The sequence below is a fragment of the Triticum aestivum genome, chromosome 3B, assembly GCF_018294505.1.
Source record: "Triticum aestivum cultivar Chinese Spring chromosome 3B, IWGSC CS RefSeq v2.1, whole genome shotgun sequence".
NCBI classification, from domain to species: Eukaryota; Viridiplantae; Streptophyta; class Magnoliopsida; order Poales; family Poaceae; genus Triticum; species Triticum aestivum.
This window is the reverse complement of record NC_057801.1, coordinates 687,667,460-687,684,794: the sequence shown is the minus strand read 5'-3', so window position 1 is coordinate 687,684,794 and position 17,335 is coordinate 687,667,460.

The window sequence follows — 17,335 nt, the reverse complement described above, 5'->3', positions numbered from 1 at the left end:
ATCTCAGATTCATCTATTCAACCAACACAAAGTACTTCAAAGAGTGCCCCAAAGTTTCTACCGGAGAGTCAAGACGAAAACGTGTGCCAACCCCTATGCATAGATTCATTGAACCCGCAAGTTGATCAGCAAAACATACATCAAGTAGATCACGTGAATATCCCATTGTTACCACAGATAAGCACGACAATACATACATCAAGTGTTTTCAAATCCTTAAAGACTCAATCCGATAAGATAACTTCAAAGGGAAAACTCAATCCATTACAAGAGAGTAGAGGGGGAGAAACATCATAAGATCCAACTATAATAGCAAAGCTCGTGATACATCAAGATCGTGCGAAGTCAAGAACACGAGAGAGAGAGATCAAACACATAGCTACTGGTACATACCCTCAGCCCCGAGGGTGAACTACTCCCTCCTCGTCATGAAGAGCGTCGGGATGACGAAGATGGCCACCCGTGAGGGATCCCCCTTTTGGTAGGGTGCCGGAACGGGCTCCAGAGAAGTTTTTGGTGGCTACAGAGGCTTGCGGCGGCGGAACTCCCGATATATTGTTCGCTTTGATGTTTTTAGGGTATATGGGAATATATAGGCGAAAGAAGTCGGTCGGGGGAGCCTTGAGTGGCCCACGAGACAGGAGGGCACGCCTAGTGGGGGGGCATGCCCCCACCCTCGTGGCCACCTTTAAGCTTCCTTGACTTCAACTCTAAGTCTCCTGGATCACTTCCGTTCCAAAAATAACGCTCCCGAAGGTTTCATTCCGTTCGTACTCCATTTGATATTCCTTTTCTTCAAAACACTGAAATAGGCAAGAAAACAACAATATGGGCTGGGCCTCCGGTTAATAGGTTAGTCCCAAAAATGATATAGAAGTGTATAATAAAGCCCATAAACATTCAAAACAGATAATAAAATAGCATGAATGCTTCATAAATTGCAGATACGTTGGAGACATATCAGGGGAGTCCTACTCCCGGTGGGAGTAGGACTCCTCATGGGGCGTGCCTAGGGTGGTCGGCCCCCTCCCCCTCCTCCACTCCTTTATATACGGGGAGGGAGGCACCCCTTGGAGACACACCAATTGATCCCCTGGATCTCTTAGCCATGTGCGGTGCCCCCCTCCACCATAATCCACCTCGATAATATCAAAGCGGTGCTTAGGCGAAGCCCTGCATCGGTAGAACATCATCATCGTCACCACGCCGTCGTGCTGACAGAACTCTCCCTCAAAGCTCGGCTGGAACGGAGTTCGAGGGACGTCATCGACCTGAACGTGTGCTGAACTCGGAGGTGCCGTGCGTTCGGTACTTGATCGGTCGAATCGTGAAGACGTACGACTACATCAACCGCGTTTTCTAACGCTTCCGCTTTCGGTCTATGAGGGTACGTGGACACAGTCTCCCCTCTCGTTGCTATGCATCACCATGATCTTGCGTGTGCGTCAGAATTTTTTTGAAATGACTACGTTCCCCAACAATATCCAAGTATGCAACCTTTATCGGTAAAGGCTATGAGTCAGGAGGCCTGTTTCGTTTATCCTTGTCAGATGTTTGCAATAAAGTTGTGAATCATGTTTGCAATAATAGTGAATCAAATGTGTGGCATTCACGTCTTTGTCATGTTAACTTTGGTTGCATGACGCGGTTAGCAAAGTTGAAATTAATCCCTAGTTTCACCAATGTCAAGGGATCTAAGTGTCAAGTGTGTGTGCAAGCTAAGCAACCTCGCAAGTCTCATGTGACTACAGAAACGAGAAGTCTTGCACCACTAGAACTCATACATTCAGATCTATGTGAAATGAATGGTGTTTTGACAAAAGGTGGAAAGAAGTATTTTATGACATTAATTGATGACTCCACTAGATAATGTCATGTGTATCTTCTGAAATCTAAGGATGAGGCTTTGAACTATTTCAAGATCTATAAAGCTGAAGCGGAAAACCAACTTGATCGAAAGATCAAGAGAGTTAGGTCCGATCATGGTGGAGAGTATTTCTCAAATGAATTTGATTCCTTTTGTGTGGAACATGGTATAATCCATTAGAGGATGCCTCCCTATTCACCTGAGTCAAATGGGGTGGCCAAAAGAAAGAACCATACTCTAACTGATTTGGTTAACGCCATGTTAGACACATCGGGTCTCTCCAAGGCATGGTGGGGGGAGGCGATATTGACAGCATGTCATGTCCTACACCGAGTTCCCACAAAGAACAAAGAGATAACTCCATTCGAGGAATGGGAGAAGAAAAAGTTAAAACTCTCTTATCTACGAACCTGGGGTTGTTTGGCGACAGTCAATGTGCCAATTCCGAAGAAGAGGAAGCTGGGACAAAAAACTGTGGATTGTGTTTTCCTGGGATATGCTTTTCATAGCATTGGTTATAGATTCTTGGTTGTAAAATCTGAGGTACCTGACATGCATGTCAGTACAATCATGGAGTCGAATGATGCGACTTTCTTTGAAGATATCTTTCCCATGAAGGATATGGCTACCTCATCTAATCAGGAGATGCCTAGTTCATCGAATCAGGAACCAGTTACAATTACTGAACCTTCCATTTCGATGGAACACTTTGAAAGTCCTGTGGAGGAGAACAATGAAGTTCCTACTAGGAGCAAGAGACAGAGGACTGAAAAGTCCTTTGGTGATGATTTTCTTGTGTATCTCATAGATGACACTCCAGTTCTATTTCAGAGGCCTATGCATCTGAAGATGCTGACTACTGGAAGCAAGCAGTTCGTAGCGAGATGGATTCCATCTTGGCGAATAAAACTTGGGAGATAACTGATCGTCCTTATGGGTGCAAACCTATAGGATGCAAATGGGTATTCAAGAAGAAGCTTAGGCCTGATGGTACTATTGAAAAGTACAAGGCTCGGCTCGTGGCTAAGGGTTATACCCAAAAAGAAGGTGAAGGCTTATTTGATACTTACTCACTCGTGCCTCGACTGACCACTATTCGAGTTCTACTTTCACTAGCTGCCTCACATGGTCTTCTCGTTCATCAAATGGATGTTAAGACTGCTTTCCTAAATGGAGAGTTGGATGAGGAAATTTATATGGAACAACCAGATGGGTTTGTAATAGATGGTCAGGAAAGGAAAGTGTGCAAGTTGCTGAAGTCTATGTATGGACTCAAGCAAGCACCCAAACAATGGCATGAGAAGTTTGAAAGAACTTTAACAGCTGCAGGCTTTGTTGTGAACGAAGCTGACAAATGTGTGTACTATCGCGATGGTGGGGGCGAGGGAGTTATCCTTTGCTTATACATTGATGACATACTGATTTTTGGAACAAATCTGAAGGTCATTAAGGAGGTCAAGGATTTCCTATCTCGTTGCTTTGAGATGAAGGATTTAGGAGTGGCTGATGTCATTATGAACATCAAGTTGTTGACGGACGATGATGGTGGGATTACATTACTTCAATCCCACTATGTGGAAAATATCTTGAGTCGCTTTGGCTACAGTGACTGCAAGCCCTCTCCAACACCATATGATGCTAGTGTGTTGCTTCGAAAGAATCGAAGAATTGCTAGAGACCAATTGAAATATTCTCAGATTATTGGCTCGCTCATGTATTTAACCAGTGCTACAAGACCTGACATCTCTTTTGTTGTTAGCAAACTGAGCCGGTTTGTCTCAAAACCAGGAGATGTGCATTGGAAAGCTCTAGAGAGAGTTTTGCATTATTTGAAAGGCACTTTGAATTATGGAATTCACTACACTGGGCACCCAAAGGTTCTTGAAGGGTATAGTGACTCAAACTGGATCTTAGATGCTGATGAGATAAAGGCCACGAGCGGATATGTATTCACTCATGGACGTGGCGCTATTTATTGGAAGTCTTGCAAGCAGACCATCTTAACGAGGTCAACAATGGAAGCAGAACTCACAACACTAGATACAGCTACGGTCGAAGCAGATTGGCTTCGCCGGCTCTTGAATGACTTGCCGGTTGTTGGGAAACCTGTACTGGGTATCCTTATAAATTGCGACAATCAAACTGTGATCACGAAAGTGAGCAGCTCAAAGGATAACATGAAGTCAACAAGACATGTTCAGAGAAGGTTAAAGTCTATCAGAAAAATGAGAAACTCCGGAGTTATTGCATTGGTTTATATCCAAACATCTAAAAATCTGGCAGATCCTTTTACTAAGGGTCTATCACGTAATTTGATAGATAATGCATCGAGGGAGATGGGTATGAGACCCACAATATGAGTTGTTCACAGTGGTAACATATTCTTTGTGATCGGAGATCCCGTGAATTAGATGTGGAAAACAAGCTGTTGGTCAACTGGGAGGAGAGTACCCTTATTATTAAAAATACCACTCCATGGAGATGCAATACTCTCCTAAATCTGCATGGCAGGTTGATGTATATCTTAATGTGTTCTAAGAGGCTCATTGAAGCAGAGATGTTGTCCTGTAGAACATCTTTTAAAAAACGCACCTATATGAGTCTGATTGTTAAACGTCGCAATCTATGGGAGTAGGGTTCTCTCTAGTAAACTCATGAAAGGTCTCGGAGTATGACGCATAAGCTCCACCCGCGGGGAAGACCCACGGTAGCCACATATCGGTCAAGGCTTTGTGTGAAGCTAGATTCACAGAAAACTTGCAGTTCAAGGCCCAGTCCACTATTCAAGTTGCTTAATAGTGTAGCATAGAGTTCTAGGTGGAAGTTCAACTTAACAGTCTTCACTGCAGTACCGGTATATAAAACAATGTTTTGAAACCAAAGGCAAATTTTGTGTGCCTCTGGGATCTGGTGGGGGATTGCTGGAATTTTTGTCTATTTGGGCCTAGCCCAATAGCAGTTTCAGAAATTCCTAATAAATCCTAGAGGCCCACGCAGCCCATTCGTGCAAGGCAAGAGGTGGAACTAAAGTTTAGTCCCACATTGCTAGTTTAGAGGGAGTTGGATCTCTTTATAAGGGAGGTTCTTTCCCCACTTGTATGAGCATGAGAACAAGAGGGACATCCACGCGCGCTCCTCCTTCACCGCCCGCCTCTCCATGCCACACCTCATCACAACACGCCGCGGGTTGCGAGAATGAGCCGAGCTGATGTCTAAATTTTTGCCACGCACTATGGGTATACGAAAGGTCACTCGGGAGCTGAAAAGTTTTTGCTGTAGTGGATATTGAATACGAACGCTGCACCCTTCGGCTGCTGCCTGTTTGTTTCGTCTCCCTCATTCCCTCCAGCTCCCGGCGCAGCCTCTCGCCTCCTTCTCTTGCGCCTATAAAAGGGAGGTTGCTCCTCTCAGAGAGATGCACTAGAACTCATTCTTCCTCTCGCCACCGGTTCCTAAACACTGTGTTGCTGCTACGATCTTCCTCATCCCGGCTTGCGGCGTGCACCGCAGGTCGGGACAGTAGGCCTCCGAAACCGCAACTCTTTGAGTCCTGTACGGGAGAAGGGTGATAAGGTCTTTGGGGAGCACTCTGCGTGACTGCTGACTTTTTCTTCACGGACGCCCCAGACTCTGACGACTACTTCCCTGACATCGACAACCTCCTTGACGACATGGCTACCGAGGACACCGACCCTAGGTCCAGTGCTACTGTTGCTGCTGCTGTCTCGTACGTGTTCTTGTTTTTCCTGTTAGAGGTTCTGTCACAGTTCCTTGTTCTAGTCTTTGCCCTAGACACGATAGGTTCTATTTCATATATGCAACTTGGTCTACTATCTGCTCTAGAGATGTTCAGTTCTAGTTTATATTTGCAGATGTTATTTATCTTCTCTCTGTCAGATCGCATGACTTGCTTTATCTCTGCTATTTTAGTCATGCTTTACCTAATATTTCTGTTAATAAAATCATATGGTAAATTGCTCATATTTCCAACAAAGCAAGCATTGTTTCTTGCTTTTCATATTGCCCAAATAGTGTCTTATAAAACCATAGGCACCATCTTCCGTTGATCCAAAGGGAAGTCGGTTATCACATAAATGTGATAAAAATGATATGTACACATGAGAAAATCATTTTTGCGTTGAAGAACACTTTGTACAAAATGTGCAACAAGACACACGAAAAAGATTGAGCAACCTCACAAAAAGGTGCCTCTTATCCCTAACATATCCACTAAGTAAAGTATGTCTAGTCAAAATACTTGTGTGAAGCACAGACCAAACAAATATCTTAATTTTGAATTGTAGCTTGGACTTCTGTAACCAAATTTTAGGGGATACATGCGAAATGGAATTCAAGCAAACATATTTTACAAAGCATACCCTTAGTTCATGGGCTCCATACCATTTATCATTATCATTGGAAACACAAACACCATCAAGTTACCTCCATTTCTACCACATTTCTATATATTGTCCCATAATATTTCTTCTAAAGCTCAAACTATTGGGGAACGTAGTAGAAAACAAAAAAATCGCACCTACGAACACCCAAGATCAATATGAAAATGAATAACGGGTTGGGATTACGGTCATTACCGTCACCGAGATGCAGCGGAAGAAGAAGGTGTCAGTGTAGATTGTACTTGGATTCCCTCGAATCATCGATGAATGGTCCCTCGAACCACCTACGAACAGTCCCTCGAACCGAAGACCAAAAGCACGACCTCTCTACTTGGTTGCACGCGTGCAGCCTTCACGATCTGGCAGCGCTTCACCATCTAAAGCTAATCCTTGCCAGAGAATTAGAGGGAGGATATTAGAACCACACTGGCCTTCTAATTATGAGGATTAGAGGAACTAGACCATGCTCTAATTAGTCAACTAGGACCAACTAGAACTAAGGCTAGATGAACCAGAGGAGGCTCCAAAACTTGTGTTCTAGGGGCTAGCATTGCCCCTCTATTTATATGTTGATCCCTGGGGTCGTAACTTGGGTAGAGGACCTCCCCAAAGTTGGTTTGGAACACAAGGAGGAGTCCTCCTCGGTTTCCAACACGAAACGCCAAGGTTCCTGGCATTTCCGGAAACACCAGGGACCCTGGCGTCTGGTCCTTGTGTTGGAAATATGCCCTAGAGGCAATAATAAATTAGTTATTAATATTATATTTCCTTGTTCATTATAATCATTTATTATCCATGCTATAATTGTATTGATAGGAAACTCAGATACATGTGTGGATACATAGACAACACCATGTCCCTAGTAAGCCTCTAGTTGACTAGCTTGTTGATCAATAGATGGTTACGGTTTCCTGACCATGGACATTGCATGTCGTTGATAACGGGATCACATCATTAGGAGAATGATGTGATGGACAAGACCCAATCCTAAGCCTAGCACAAAGATCGTGTAGTTCGTATGCTAAAGCTTTTCTAATGTCAAGTATCATTTCCTTAGACCATGAGATTGTGCAACTCCCGGATACCGTAGGAATGCTTTGGGTGTACCAAACATCACAACGTAACTGGGTGGCTATAAAGGTGCACTACGGGTATCTCTGAAAGTGTCTGTTGGGTTGGCACGAATCGAGACTGGGATTTTTCACTCCATGTGACGGAGAGGTATCTCTGGGCCCACTCGGTAGGACATCATCATAATGTGCACAATGTGACCAAGGGGTTGATCACGGGATGATGTGTTATGGAACGAGTAAAGAGACTTGGCGGTAACGAAATTGAATAAGGTATCGGGATACCAACGATCGAATCTCGGGCAAGTACAATACCGCTAGACAAAGGGAATTGAATACGGGATTGATTGAATCCTCGACATCGTGGTTCATCCGATGAGATCATCACGGAACATGTGGGAGCCAACATGGGTATCCAGATCCTCCTGTTGGTTATTGGCCGAAGAGTTGTCTCGTTCATGTCTACGTGTCTCCCAAACCCGTAGGGTCTACACACTTAAGGTTCGATGATGCTAGGGTTATAGGGAATAGATGTACGTGGTTACCGAATGTTGTTCGAAGTCCCGGATGAGATCCCGGATGCCACGAGGAGTTCCGGAATGGTCTGGAGGTAAAGATTTATATATGGGAAGTCCTGTTTTGGTCACCGGAAAAGTTTCGGGTGCTATCGGTAATGTACCGAGACCACCGGGAGGGTCCCGGGGGTCCACCAAGTGGGGCCACCGGCCCCAGAGGGCAGCATGGGCCAAGTGTGGGAGGGGACCAGCCCCAGGTGGGCTGGTGCGCCCCCCACCAGGGCCCAAGGCGCCTAGGGTTTAGGGAGGGGGCGCCTCCACCTTACTTGGGGGGCAAGTTTCCCCCTCTCCCCCCCTTGGCCGCCACCCTAGATGGGTTTTGGGGTTGTCGCACCCCTTGGGGTGGGAACCCTAGAGGGGGCACAGCCCCCTCCCTCTCCCCTACACATAGTTGAGGTCTTTGGGGCTGCAAACATATGAGTTTTGACCTCTCCCTGGCGCAGCCCTACCTCTCTTCCTCCTCGTCTCTCGCAGTGCTTGGCGAAGCCCTGCTGGAGTGCCACGCTCCTCCATCACCACCACGCCGTCGTGCTGCTGCTGGACGGAGTCTTCCCCAACCTCTCCCTCTCTCCTTGCTGGATCAAGGCATGGGAGACGTCACCGGGCTGCATGTGTGTTGAACACGGAGGTGCCGTCCGTTCGGCACTAGGATCATCGGTTATATGGATCACGACGAGTACGACTCCATCAACCCCGTTCACTTGAACGCTTCCGCTTAGCGATCTACAAGGGTATGTAGATGCACTCTTCTTCCCCTCGTTGCTAGATTACTCCATAGATTGATCTTGGTGATGCATAGAAATTTTTTGATTTCTGCTACGTTCCCCAACAGTGGCATCATGAGCTAGGTATATGCGTAGTTTCTATGCACGAGTAGAACACAAGTTGTTGTGGGCGTTGATTTTGTTCAATATGCTTACCGTTACTAGTCCAATCTTGTTTTGACGGTATTGTGGGATGAAGCGGTCCGGGCCGACCTTACACGTACACTTGCATGAGACAGGTTCCACCGATTGACATGCACTTGTTGCATAAGGTGGCTAGCGGGTGCCAGTCTCTCCCACTTTAGTCGGATCGGATTCGATGAAAAGGGTCCTTATGAAGGGTAAATAGCAATTGACATATCACGTTATGGTTTTTGCGTAGGTAAGAAACGTTCTTGCTAGAAACCCATAGCAGCCACGTAAAACATGCAAACAACAATTAGAGGACGTCTAACTTGTTTTTGCAGGGTATGCTATGTGATGTGATATGGCCAAAAGAATGTGATGAATGATATGTGATGTATGAGATTGATCATGTTCTTGTAATAGGAATCACGACTTGCATGTCGATGAGTATGACAATCGGCAGGAGCCATAGGAGTTGTCTTAATTTATTGTATGACCTGCATGTCATTGAACAACGCCATGTAATTACTTTACTTTATTGCTAAACCATTAGCTATAGTAGTAGAAGTAATAGTTGGCGAGACAACTTCATGGAGACACGATGATGGAGATCATGATGATGGAGATCATGGTGTCATGCCGGTGACGATGATGATCATGGAACCCCGAAGATGGAGATCAAAAGGAGCAAAATGATATTGGCCATATCATGTCACTTTTTGATTGCATGTGATGTTTATCATGTTTATGCATCTTATTTGCTTAGAACGACGGTAGTAAATAAGATGATCCCTCATTAAAATTTCAAGAAAAGTGTTCCCCCTAACTATGCACCATTGCGAAAGTTCGTTGTTTCGAAGCACCACGTGATGATCGGGTGTGATAGATTCTAACGTTCACATACAACGGGTGTAAGCCAGATTTACACACACAAAATACTTAGGTTGACTTGACGAGCCTAGCATGTACAGACATGGCCTCAGAACACAAGAGACCGAAAGGTCGAGCATGAGTCGTATGGTAGATACGATCAACATGAAGATGTTCACCGATGATGACTAGTCCGTCTCACGTGATGATTGGACACAGCCTAGTTGACTCGGATCATGTAATCACTTAGATGACTAGAGGGATGTCTATCTGAGTGGGAGTTCATAAGATGAACTTAATTATCCTGAACATAGTCAAAAGTTTTTTGCAAATTATGTCGTAGCTCGCGCTTAGTTCTACTGTTTTAGATATGTTCCTAGAGAAAATTTAGTTGAAAGTTGATAGTAGCAATTATGTGGACTAGGTCCGTAAACTGAGGATTGTCCTCGTTGCTACGCAGAAGGCTTATGTCCTTAATGCACCGCTCGGTGTGCTAAACCTCGAACGTCGTCTATGGATGTTGCGAACATTTGACATACACGTTTTGATAACTACATGATAGTTCAATAATATTAAACGGTTTAGAATTGAGGCACCAAAGACGTTTTTGAAGCGTCGCGGAACATATGAGATGTTTCGAGGATTGAAATTGGATTTCAGGCTAGTGCCCATGTCAAGAGATATGAGACCTCTGACAAGTTTCTTAAGCCTACAAAATAAGGGAGAAAATCTCAATTGTTGAGCTTGTGCTCAGATTGTCTGAGTACAACAATCACTTGAATCAAGTGGGAGTTGATCTTCCAGATGAGATAGTGATGTTTCTCCAAAGTCATTGCCACCAAGCTGCTAGAGCTTCGTGATGAACTATAACATATCAGGGATAGATATGATGATCCTTGAAATATTCGCGATGTTTGACACCGCGAAAGTAGAAATCAAGAAGGAGCATCAATTGTTGATGGTTAGTGAAACCACTAGTTTCAAGAAGGGCAAGGGCAAGAAGGGATACTTCATGAAACGGCAAATCAGCTGCTGCTCTAGTGAAGAAACCCAAGGTTGAACCCAAACCCGAGACTCAGTGCTTCTGTAATAAATGGAACAGCCACTGGAGCAGAATTACCCTAGATACTTGGTAGATGAGAAGGCAAGGTCGATAGAAGTATATTGGATATACATTATGTTAATGTGTACTTTACTAGTACTCCTAGTAGCACCAGGGTATTAGATACCGGTTCGGTTGCTAAGTGTTAGTAACTCGAAATAAAAGCTACGGAATAAACGAAGACTAGCTAAAGGTGACCTGACGATATGTGTTGGAAGTGTTTCCAAGGTTGATGTGATCAAGCATCGCACACTCTCTCTACAATCGAGATTGGTGTTAAACCTAAATAATTGTTATTTGGTGTTTGCGTTGAGCATAGACATGATTGGATTATGTCTATCGCAATACGGTTATTCATTTAAGAGAATAATGGTTACTCTGTTTATTTGAATAATACCTTCAATGATCTTGCACCTAAAATAAATGGTTTATTGAATCTCGATCGTAGTGATACACATGTTCATGCCAAAAGATATAAGATAGTAATGATAGTACCACCTACTTGTGGCACTGCCATGTAAGTCATATTGGTATAAAACGCATGAAGAAGCTCCATGTTGATGGATCTTTGGACTCACTCATTTTGAAAGGTTTGAGACATGCGAACCATGTCTATTGGTGTATAGGCATGAAGAAACTCCATGCAAATGGACCGTTTGGACTCACTTGATTTTGAATCACTTGAGACATGCAAATCATGCCACATGGGCAAGATGACTGAAAGCCTCGTTTTCAGTAAAATGGAACAAGAAAGCAACTTGTTGGAAGTAATACATTTTGATGTGTGCAGTCCAATGAGTGCTGAGGCACGCAGTGGTTATCATTATGTTCTTACTTCACTGATGATTTGAGTAGATACTGAGTATATTTACTTGATGAAACACAAGTCTGAATTATTGAATGGTTCAAGTAATTTCAGAGTGAAGTTGAAGATCATCGTGACAAGAGGATAAAATGTCTATGATATGATCATAGAGATGAGTATCTGAGTTACGAGCTTTGGCACGCAATTAAGACATTGTGGAAATTGTTTCACAATTAATACCTCCTGGAACACCATAGTGTGATGGTGTGTCCAAACATCATAGTTACACCCTATTGGATATGGTGCGTACCATGATGTCTCTTATCGAATTACCACTATCGTTCATGGGTTAGGCATTAGAGACAACCGCACTCACTTTAATAGGGCACCACGTAATTCCATTGAGACGACACCGTTTGAACTATGGTTTGGAGAAACCTAAGTTGTCGTTTCTTAAAAGTTTGGGGCTGCAACGCTTATGTGAAAAGTTTCAGATTGATAAGCTCGAACCCAAAGCGGATAAAATGCATCTTCATAGGACACCCAAAACAGTTGGGTATACCTCCTAATTCAGATCCGAAAGCAATAGGGATTGTTTCTTGAATCGGGTCCTCTCTCGAGGAAAAGTTTGTCTCGAAAATTGAGTGGGAGGATGGTGGAGACTTGATGAGGTTATTGAACCATCACTTCAACTAGTGTGTAGCAGGGCACAGGAAGTTGTTCCTGTGGCGCCTACACCAATTGAAGTAGAAGCTTATGATAGTGATCATGAAGTTTTGGATCAAGTCACTACCGTACCTCGTAGAGTGACAAGGATGCGTACTACTTCAGAGTGGTACAGTAATCCTGTCTTGAAGGTCATGTTGCTAGACAACAATGAACCTACGAGCTATGGAGAAGCGATGGTGGGACCATATTCCGACAAATGGTTAGAAGCCATGAAATCTGAGATAGGATCCATGTATCATAACAAAGCATGGACTTTGGTGGACTTGCCCGATGATCGGCAAGCCATTGAGATAAATGGATCTTTAAGAAGAAGACGGACGTGGACGGTAATGTCATCGTCTATGAAGCTCGACTTGTGGCGAAGAGTTTTTCACAAGTTCAAGGAGTTGACTACGATGAGATTTTCTCATCCGTAGCGATGCTTAAGTCCGTTGGAATCATGTTAGCATTAGCTGCATTTATGAAATCTGGCAGATAGATGTCAAGACGAGTTTCCTTACCAGTTTTCGTAAGGAAAGGTTGTATGTGATACAATCAGAAAGGTTTTGTCGATCCTAAGGATGCTAAAAGGTATGCTAGCTCCAGCGATCCTTCCATGGACTGGAGTAAGCATCTCGGAGTTGGAATATACACTTTGATGAGATGATCAAAGATTTTTGGTTTATACAAAGTTTATGAGAAACTTGTATTTCCAAAGAAGTGAGTGGGAACACTATAGAATTTCTGATGAGTATATGTTGTTGACATATTGTTGATCAGAAATGATGTAGAGTTTCTGGAAAGCATATAGGGTTATTTGAAAAGTGTTTTTCAAGTGAAAACCTGGATTAAGCTACTTGAACATTGAGCATCAAGATTTATGAGGATAGATCAAAAATGCTAAATGGTGCTTTCAAATGAGCACATACCTTGACATGATCTTGAAGGTGTTCAAGATGGATCAGTCAAAGAAGGAGTTCTTGCCTGAGTTGTAAGGTACGAAGTTAAGACTTAAAGCTCGACCACGGCAGAAAAGAGAGAAAGGACGAAGGTCGTCCCCTATGCTTTAGACGTAGGCTCTACAATATGCTATGCTGTGTACCGCAACTGATGTGTGCCTTGCTACATATCTTGCAAGAGGGTACAAAGGTGATCAAGGAGTGGATCACCAGATAGCGGTCAAAGTTATCCTTAGAGGAATAAGGATACGTTTCTCGGTTATGGAGGTGATAAAGAGTTCGACGTAAAGAGTTGCGTCGATGCAAGCTTTAACACCTATCCGAATGACTCTGAGTAGCAAAACGGATACGTATAGTGGAGCGACCATTTGGAATAGCTCCAAGTGGAGCGTGGAAGCAGCATTTACAATATGACCTAGAGATTTGCGAAGTACATACGGATCTGAATGTTGCAGACCCGTTGACTAAAACCTCTCTCACAAGCAAAACATGATCAAACATCAGAACTCATTGAGTCTTATCACATGATGATTTGAACTAGTTTAGACACTAGTAAACTCTTTGGATGTTGGTCACATGGCGATGTGACCTGTGAGTGTTAATCACATGGTGATGTGAACTAGATTATTGACTCTAGTGCAAGTGGGAGACTGTTGGAAATATGCCCTAGAGGCAATAATAAATTAGTTATTATTATTATATTTCCTTGTTCATTATAATCGTTTATTATCCATGCTATAATTGTATTGATAGGAAACTCAGATACATGTGTGGATACATAGACAACACCATGTCCCTAGTAAGCCTCTAGTTGACTAGCTCGTTGATCAATAGATGGTTACGGTTTCCTGACCATGGACATTAGATGTCGTTGATAACGGGATCACATCATTAGGAGAATGATGTGATGGACAAGACCCAATCCTAAGCCTAGCACAAAGATCGTGTAGTTCGTATGCTAAAGCTTTTCTAATGTCAAGTATCATTTCCTTAGACCATGAGTTTGTGCAACTCCCGGATACCGTAGGAATGCTTTGGGTGTACCAAACATCACAACATAACTGGGTGGCTATAAAGGTGCACTACGGGTATCTACGAAAGTGGTTGTTGGGTTGGCACGAATCGAGACTGGGATTTGTCACTCCGTGTGACGGAGAGGTATCTCTGGGTCCACTCGGTAGGACATCATCATAATGTGCACAATGTGACCAAGGGGTTGATCACGGGATGATGTGTTACAGAACGAGTAAAGAGACTTGCCGGTAATGAGATTGAACAAGGTATCGGGATACCGACGATCGAATCTCGGGCAAGTACAATACCGCTAGACAAAGGGAATTGAATACATGATTGATTGAATCGTCGACATCGTGGTTCATCCGATGAGATCATCGCGGAACATGTGGGGGCCAACATGGGTATCCAGATCCCGCTGTTGGTTATTGGCCAGAGAGTTGTCTCGGTCATGTCTACGTGTCTCCCGAACCCGTAGGGTCTACACACTTAAGGTTGGATGATGCTAGGGTTATAGGGAATAGATGTACGTGGTTACCGAATGTTGTTAGGAGTTCCGGATGAGATCCCGGACGTCACGAGGAGTTCCGGAATGGTCCGGAGGTAAAGATTTATATATGGGAAGTCCTGTTTTGGTCACCGAAAAAGTTTCGGGTGCTATCGGTAATGTACCGGGACCACCGGGAGGGTCCCGGAGGTCCACCAAGTGGGGCCACCGGCCCCAGAGGGCAGCATGGGCCAAGTGTGAGAGGGGACCAGCCCCAGGTGGGCTGGTGCACCCCCCACCAGGGCCCAAGGCGCCTAGGGTTTAGGGAGAGGGCGCCTCCACCTTACTTGGGGGGCAAGTTTCCCCCTCTCCTCCCCTTGGCCGCCACCCTATATGGGTTTTGGGGCTGCCGCACCCCTTGGGGTGGGAACCCTAGAGGGGGCGCAGCCCCCTCCCTCTCCCCTATATATAGTTGAGGTCTTTGGGGCTGCAAACGTATGAGTTTTGACCTCTCCCTGGCGCAGCCCTACCTCTCTTCCTCCCCGTCTCTCGCAGTGCTTGGCGAAGCCCTGCTGGAGTGCCACGCTCCTCCACCACCACCACGCTATCGTGCTGCTGCTGGACGGAGTCTTCCCCAACCTCTCCCTCTCTCCTTGCTGGATCAAGGCATGAGAGACGTCACCGGGCTGCATGTGTGTTGAACGCGGAGGTGCCGTCCGTTCGGCACTAGGATCATCGGTAATTTGGATCACTACGAGTATGACTCCATCAACCCCGTTCACTTGAACGCTTCCGCTTAGCGATCTACAAGGGTATGTAGACGCACTCTTCTTCCGCTCGTTGCTAGATTACTCCATAGATTGATCTTGGTGATGCGTAGAAATTTTTTGATTTCTGCTACGTTCCCCAACACCCTGTCCCCGCAAAACCCCTTTTGCACCGACCTAAAAGCCTCATGGGCTTACCCCTTGGCCCAACCAAAGTGTCCTCACACCAGAACATTTCTGGCCATCCAAAATCCTTCCGGTGACCCCGAGACGCTTTTGGGTCCTCTTGAAACTATTCTGAATATTTATGAAAGAATTCCACAAATATATTCTCATCACTTCCGTCGTACTAACACTCAGCAGATCGTGATTGCCTTAATCTTGTGACCCCGTAGGTTTGGTAACTCGTAGACATGAACGTAACCGTTCGTTCAGTGACCAATAGCAGAACCGTGGACATCCATATCGATTGCTATGAGCACACAAATGATATTCGAGTGAACCTTTGGTTATCATGTGATGTTCCCTTTGCTTGGGGATACTTCACAAAACTCGGGATGCATCAGTATCCTGCTGACTCCCGAGTCATCACATGCTCACTATACCGTTATCCTCGTTACCGATTTAGTTCTTATTTCTTGTTGTCATGTTTCGGCATTCCCGTGACGTAGTCACCTATTTTTCTGTCCAGACGATGATGGATGCCATCCCACCGAGAGGGCCCTAAGAATATATCTCCATCGTCGGAGGAGCAAATCCCACTCTCGAGCTATCTAGTCCCTTGTCAAACTTCCTGATGAGCTTGTAAGTTGTTGTTATGATCACCGTGTTACATGTGATGTTTGAGCAACCCCGAAGCCCACTGGGCGGTAAGAAGTGACTACGATACTCTCATGATCTAAGGAGCAAAATCACACGTTAACACTTTGTGTTATTAAAGTTGATTACAGACGATATAAACTCAATTCATAACAAACAAGTTTGGGTCAATTCAATATGATTGTTCTTCCAGCGTCATAACCTCAGTGTTGTTTTAAGACTATCGATTACACTTAATGATATCCTAAGATCTGGAAAACGTAGGCAAGAGTAGGAACCTTTTATTTAACCGTTTATCATTCCATACGTGCATATAAGTTTTCCACCGAATCGCATATTTCAGGATCATAACAATTATAGTATAGAATATGAACTCTTAATTATGAATACGGAAATATGATAATACAAATATTGTTGCCTCTAGGACATATTTCCAACATAAACATAATAAATCCAAACCTTGGTCATAGTATAGGTTGTTGATGTCCCCAGAGAATGTAGTGGCCTGTAACGTTGCAAATGCCACAGCGAGAGGTTTGTTAACAATCGAATAGTCCTCCTAGAACTTTGTCATTTTCCCATTCCCCACTTTTTTTCCTTCTATAGAAGGAATATAATAAGACTTCGATTCCATCAATTTAGACCAAAAATGTCCGACATGCTTCCTTCATAGCCTAAGTAAGATTTATGTTTATTAAGACATCTTGCCTCACCCCCTCGCTCATTATCCAGCTAATTTGTACCAGGTTTGTGACAACATATGAGAAGTACAATGAGAGTGTTCGACATTCTGTTGAATGTTGACCCATCACTGGCATCCTGGTAGCTTCGTGCATTATCCCCTTGGGTTGTTATCCTCCTTTTGGCACGTAGTTGATGAAGCTTCTATCAAGATTCATCGGATTCATCCGGAATTCAAGTGGTGAAGGGAATACAGAGGGTTGTGTGTGTGTGTGTGTGTGTGTGTGTGTGTGTGTGTGTGTGTGTGAGAGAGAGAGAGAG